This window comes from Ailuropoda melanoleuca, chromosome 13 (genome assembly GCF_002007445.2).
Source record: "Ailuropoda melanoleuca isolate Jingjing chromosome 13, ASM200744v2, whole genome shotgun sequence".
Lineage (NCBI taxonomy): Eukaryota > Metazoa > Chordata > Mammalia > Carnivora > Ursidae > Ailuropoda > Ailuropoda melanoleuca.
Window position 1 is genome coordinate 4,902,808 of NC_048230.1, and position 7,228 is coordinate 4,910,035.

Below are 7,228 nucleotides of genomic sequence, written 5' to 3' on the forward strand. Positions count from 1 at the left end.
GTGAGTCTTTCCAGGTGTCTGTACCTTTGTCTCCTGGGGTGGCGCACATCGGCATCTGTGTCTTTCCCCCGTCTGTGTGTGTGTATGCGACCCTATGTCCTACGTTCATGTCCTCTTATAGGTCATCTGTGTCTGAGCTCTGGGTCAGCAGTCTTGTCTGTGTGTATTTGTGGGTCTGCGCAGGTGGAGATGGGCAGGGGGCTTGGTTCTTTATCACGATCCCAGCGCCACTCTTTATAAGCTCTGGAAGACAGAAAAAGAAACCCACATGTTTGTGGCCCTGAGTCTGGCCTCTCAGAGTCTACACGGAGAGTGGCGTGCCTGGTGAGCCCTCGGAATTGGTCCCCACTGCTCCCATATGAACCCGCACCCACCTCCCTGCCCCCCTCTGCCCAGGTCCTGCCCATCTTTCTTACTGCTTCCTTTTTCATCTTCTTTGTCCCACCCTGTGTCTCCTGTTCCTGGCCATTCTTTTCCTCCTCCCTCTTCCCCACTTGTCCTGGTTTCTAAGCCCACTTGTATCTCCTCCTGGAGCCAAAGGCTGCAGGGACCTAGTGGTTGATCTGTTGCCCAGCAATGCCTGGGATTTGGCTTCTGGCCTCAGGGTATGGAGCGGTAGTCCCTCCCCACTTACTCTATCTCATTCCAAGGAGCGAGGTAATGCTAACCTTGGCTGGGGGATGGTGATGGTCATCTGGCTCCAGCGTGGAGTAAACCTAAACATTTGGAGACTTCCTGGCCTAGGCAGGGAGCAGTCATTTCAGAAAGGAGAGTGCTGAGGCAGATAATAGCCCATCTGTGAGTGACGGTTAGCGGTGTCCTCCGTCCGTACTTACCTCTCGAGTCTCAGTTTCCTCATCCATTAAAAAGGGAATAATATTATTTACTCATAGAATTGTTGCAAAGATTAAATAAGACTATGTTTAAAGTTCCTAGCATGCTCTCTGGTATACAGTAGATGTTCAATAAATGTGTGCCCCCTTTCTCTTCACCAGGCCTGGTTTGCCCACTTGGGTATAGGAATTGTGTTCTGGGGCTAGAATAGGGGCCCTGACTCAATCCACCTTTCTCTGGGGCTCATGTTAGCAATCAAAGCCTTGTTCCCTTAACCTAATAATCAGTGGAGTTTCACAGTGAACGAGCAGCTGTTGGGACCTTCTAGTGTATTTGCTAATTGCTCCTTTCTGGTGTATATGGGGCTAATTGGTATTTTTAGACTCATGGGTATTTCCATATGGATATCCTGGGCACAGAGAACATGGAAGTTGTAAATTGGAGGCTGCTATTATTGCTATCAATCAGCATTATTCTGAAGGCTCTAACTAGTGCAATAAGATAAGAAAAAGAAATAAGGGACATAAATATGAGAAGGGAAGAAGCAAAACCTTCAAAAATTATAAATGATGTGATTGTTTACTTACGAAATCTAAGAGTATCACATAAAAAAACTATTAGAACTAATGAGAGAACTTAGTAAGGTACCAAAACATATGTTAAGTATTGAAAAACCAAAACCATGTCTGTGCAACTAAAACAGCCAAGTGCAAAATAAAAGGAGATGAAAGATCCTATTTGCAATAGTAACAACATTATACAGTACCCAGGAATAAACTTAATAAAAAGTACATAAAATCTCCATGAAGAAAACAATGGAACTTTACTGATAGACATAAAATAAAGCCTGAATAAATATTAAGGCAATCATGTTCCTAATGGAAACGTCAATATAATATTGTAATGATGTCAGTTCTACCCTAAATAATCTATAAGCTGCATGTAATTCAAATCAAATCTGATTTTTCACCCCCTGAACTTGACAAGTTGATTCTAAACTTTGGGGAAGAGTTAATACATGAGAATAGCCTAAAATTTTTAGAAAAGAAGACTAATAAGGAGAACTTGCCTTCCAGATTTCAAAATGTTCTATAAGGGCTTCTGCAATTAAAGCAATGTGATTTTGGGGCGCCTGGGTGGCACAGCGGTTAAGCGTCTGCCTTCGGCTCGGGGCGTGATCCCGGCGTTAGGGATCGAGCCCCGCATCAGGCTCCTCTGCTGTGAGCCTGCTTCTTCCTCTCCACTCCCCCTGCTTGTGTTCCCTCTCTCGCTGGCTGTCTCTATCTCTGTCAAATAAATAAATAAAAAATCTTTAAAAAAATATTTAAAAAAAAAAACAGCGATTTTGGTGCAAATTAGCAAATAAATTAATGGAAGATAATAGAGTCCAGGATAAATGGGGATTTTTGAGAATTGGGTATATAATAACAAATGTTCTAAGCAGCAGGAAAGTGTAAAAAATTCAATGAATGGACTTGGGATAATGGATTTCCCTTTTTTTTTTTTTTTGCTTTTTAAGATTTTATTTATTTATTTGAGAGAGAGAGAAAGCATGAGCTGGGGGAGGGGTAGAGGGAAGGGCAGAGGGAGAAGCAGGCTCCATCCCTGGGATATGACCTGAGTCAAAGGCAGACACCCAATGGACTGAGCCACCCAGGCACCCCTGGGTTTTCCATTTGAAAGAAATAAAGTTAAATCCTACTTCACACTATTCATTTTAAAAATCCAGGTAGATGAAAGGCTAATGTGAAATAAAAACCATACACATAAATTTTAAAAATACAGAAAACATTTTAATAATTACAGAGTAAAGAAGGCAGTTTTTAAGCATGGCATCAAATCCAGAAACCATGAATGAATATGTTGATAGACTTGACTAAGTAAAAGTTACAAATTTCATCAGCATAAAATATACCATAAACAAAGCTAAATGATGAAAAAAAAATTTAAAAACCACAAAAAAAAAAAAAAAACCCGCACACCAAAAAACCCCAAATATACAACCCAGCCTGGAAGAAAATGTTGCAGCATATATAATAGACAAAGAATTAATATTGATAACATATAAAGAACTCCTCTAAATAGATCAAATGATCATGGGAAAATGGGTCAAGGACATGAGTTATCAATTCAGAGGTAAAATACAAATGGCCAATAAACAGAGGGAAAGATTTTTAACTTCCTTAAAAATCAAGGAAACGTAAATTGATTCAGGGGCCAAGGGTCCCAGAGGGGCTCTGATGGGATGCCAGGAGAGACTGTGATTTTTCACCTTCTTACAGATTCTGCTTTGGATGGTGAGGTGAACTTCTTTTTCTTGGGAGACAGGATCCACCCCTGCCTGGGGATTGGGTGCAGGCTCTGGCTCCCTCTTTCCTTTTGGGAAGTACTATTTCCTCATTGCAGGCCGTCTGGGAGTTGAAGCAGGAGGCTTGGGGATTCCAGTGTTTTTGGACTGCAAAGGGGGTTTGTGAGGCCTTTCTTCTCATTCTCCATCTCCAGACAGGACCATCCTCTCCTTCTCTCATCATACTGGCCCCTCAGAGTTCTCTCCTAGATCCAGAAAGTCTGTCCTGGTGTCTAACCTCAACTCTAGCTGTTGCAGTGTTGGCTTTGTTCTGCTTGGAAAGGACTTCTATCTGGAGGTTTGGTCTCCCACACTCCAGCACCCTCATTTCAGGGCCTGTAGTAAAGCCGGGTTCTGGCCTGGATGGACTGTAGCTGGGTGTTGAAACAGACAGGGGCCAGGGGAAGCTCCGTCTCTCTGGAGACTGGAGGTCAGAATCCTTTCACAGCCTGCTGCTGAGCTCTGCCCAGGGCTGGGCTGCTTTGAGCGGGTATCAGCCCTCAATGGGGATGGAAATCCCTGATGCCGATATCTGCCATACTCCTGACCTGTGCAAGACTCTGGTGGCCCCAGGGAGAAGGAGGAGCAGGTTTCCACCATGGGGAGCCCCAGTGTGATGGAGGAGGGGCTCCCTCCATGCACCCCACATCAGGACTAGCCATCTTCTGTCTGCTTTTGTTCGTGTGGGCCAGACTTGTCTCCCCAGAATGGGAGGCTGCCACTTCCCAGGCCTTCCAAGTCTCACTCCGTTGGCAGGGAAGACATTTAAGACCATCTGCAGAGAAACTGGGCCCAAGTAGAGCCGCCCCGAGGCCCTGAGGCCCGAGGGCCCCACGTCAGAGAAGGGTTGGAGAGATCCGGGGTTAATCCGCATGGGCTTCCTGCGGGAGAGCAGGCAGTTCTGTGGCTGCCGATGGCAGAGGAGCACTGGCCACAGTTTCGGAGGGTGTGTGGCGGGGGCACCCGGTTAGGAGGTCTGGGCCTGTTCTGGTTGGCTGACCGTCTGGGAAATTCAGGGAGTTTCCAAGCTGAGAGCTTGGTGGAGGGTGGGGGGGTCCGGGAGGGAGGGACACAGCTCGAGTCCTGCTGGGGGAGAAGGACAGCCTTCTCCAGGCTAGTCTTAATCCCCCCTGCTTTAGAAAGCAAGGTTGTGGGGGTGGGGAAGAGCGATGCCAGTGGGTGTGTGTGTGTTCACTGGTATCAGTATCTGTGTGGTACAGGTGTACCTGTGTGTGAGTGTGCAAGTATTTACATTTCTGTTCTCATGCTCCCATTACCTCTCTGGGTGTGCATTAAGTGTGTGAAGTGATACTCTGATCTTGGGCGTGTCCATGCCAGAATCTGTGTCTCGATGTGTGTGAGCATCTGTGTACTTGTGAGAACACTCAGGTCCGATGCTGCGTGCACCAGCGTCTGTGTTTATGCGGGGGCCTGACTGACTTGTGTGTGTGTGTGTGTGTGTACAGACAAATGTCTGCGACTGTGTCTGTGTGTCCTTCTGTGAATGACTGGGGGTCTGAAGGGCTGTGAGTAACTTTGCACACATGAGTGTCTATGTGTGTGTGTAACTGTGTGTATGCAGGAACTCACGTCTGTGTAAGTGTCTGTGAGTTGTTCTGTGTCTAAGAGTCTGTGGCTCTGTGTATACATGTGTGTAGGTCAATCTGCCCTTAAGAGCAACTGTTCAGAATCCCTGTCCCGATCTTTCCAATCAGGCTGCTCCATCCTCTTGCCCCCCCTCTTCTTTGTCCCCACCTCACCCCCTCCCCTCCCTGAAGTTGAGGGCTCACCCTTTTGACTGCCTGCCCCTAGCAAAACCTCACGGCTCTGCTTACCATGGATCATGGGGCCCAGACTGGGGTGGAGGTTGCGTGGGGCACTCTTTTCAGTCTGACACCCACCAGAACCTCGGCCATCCCAGTCCTACCCCACCCCTAACCCCCTCACTGTATCACCCTCCAGCCTACACAGCTCATCTCTCCCTCTTCAGGAAACAGCCTTCCTTCAGAGACTTTGGGGGAGACACAGAAGTTATGGTCTGAGTACCCCAGGGGACCTATTCTAGATTTGAAGACCCTAACCCCCAGAGCTGCCCTTGACCTAAGGCCCAAGTCAAGATGAATCCAGGGAGTGGGATCAACGACCCTGCTTCCACCTTCTCCGTCTCTCTAACTAGGGCTCCCTTGCCACCCTGCCAGTTTCTCTTTGAAAACTTGGCTTGATAGGTCTTCCCTGGGTTCTCTGGCTGCCAGTTGCCCCTGCGGTTGGGACTGGCCAGGAGGAGGAGGGGGGAGGCAAACGGGACACTCCCAAGACCCTAGTGGACAGGGGCGGGGCGGGGTGGTAAAGTAAGAGATGGCTGAGAAATCTGGGCCTATCTGCTGAGCCTAAGGATGACATTGGTTCATGGTCACACAGCGCTCCATGCACAGTAGTCTGGAAAGGGGCTTTGAGGGCAGTGTGTCCAACTTGCCTGTGGGAGCAAGAGGCCCCCCCTATGCTTCTGATCCATTCATTCATACAACAGTCACTGGGCCAGGCCCTACGCTAGGAACTGGGGACACCACGGCATGAGGCAGACTGTCCTTAGGTTGGTTCCAGCCTCACTTGCTTCTCCAGCATCAGGGAGTTCACTACCACATAAGTCCTTGAGTCCCAGCCCTGAGCAAATGCAGCCTCTAGGAGACACCGGAAGGCCCCCTTCCCCCACCCCCTGCTACCTTTCTGGAAGTCAGGGGAGAAAGGGTGCCCAGGCAGGGAGGGTGCAGCCCCTCGTCCCCATGATGCCCCGTCCACCTGCCGCAGCTCCGAGTGTATGCAGGAGGAGCTGAGCTGCTAGCTGCCTGCACAGACCAGACCTGGGCTGACAGGCCCTTCCTTCAAAGGCTGGCCCAATCCGTGCCACTTTATTGCCTAGTAATGACGGTGATTAGGCCGACAGGTGCTACCTGCCTCCTATGTCCACCCTCCTGCCTGCTGAGAAGGATGGTTTCTGAGCACCCGGGGGAGGCCTGCCCCGCGCACTGCCAGGGCACCCACCACCGCTGACCCCTCAGCCGTCAGGCCAGTTTTTGCCCACCTCGTCCCCAGAGAACGTGGGGCCAGTTCAGTCCTCATCTGCTGGGACTGCTGTGTGGCTGCAGTCCTCATCTGGCCCTCTCTGAGCAGGACTGAGGTGGAAGTGGGTAGGTAGGAAGGGAAGCTGAGGCCAGTGGTGGGGGCATGTGCCCCTGAGAAGCACACCTACCTCTTCCCCAGCTAGGGTTGGACTGGGCACCCAGCTAGAATCCGGAAGAAAGTAGTAGCATAGGGGCTTCCTAGCAGATGAGCTTGGGCTGCTCCTTAAGAACCCACTGCATTGTGGGTAAGTCCCTGGAAAAAAATCCCACCATTCTGCAGGGGCTGGCCCACCACTCCCGGTTGGGGGGTGCTGTTGCCGAGGGCCCCGGGTAATGGGGGAGGGGGGTCCTAGTGGGGGTCTGGGTGGGAGCTGTGATTTATGACGGTGCTTCACGAGTGAGGAATGCCAGCCTGGGGGGCTGGGGGGGCGGAGCCTCTTGCCTGACACTCCTCATTCTGCTGGATGTCCGCCATGTCCTGTCACGAGTCTCTTGTCCCCTGGGGACAGCCATGTTCTCCCACATGCGGCAGCCCCCTCCCATCTGTACCTCGAACCTCCAGCTCAGGGAGGACAGAGTGACGGCCCAGCTGAGGGGGAATCCAGAACTGAATCCTTTCTGGTTTTCTGTCTTCACAACTCAGCCCCCTTTGTTAGTGGGCATGAGAGTGAGGGTAAATGCCCTTTTCTCTCCCCCTGCGGCAGGAGGGGACTAGATGAGACTTTTGGAAACTTCCATCCTGATGAACTCAAGGCTTACCGGCCAGTGTCCAGGGGGAGAGACTTAGGGTTGATACAAAGATGAACTTGCAGCCAGGAAGGGCCGTGGAGCTGCTAGAACGCCTGATGGGTGTGGCATCATCCTTCCCCACCCTTACCCCCACCTTGCCGGATCAGTGAAAACTCTGGAGTTCAGGAAGGTGGGGAAG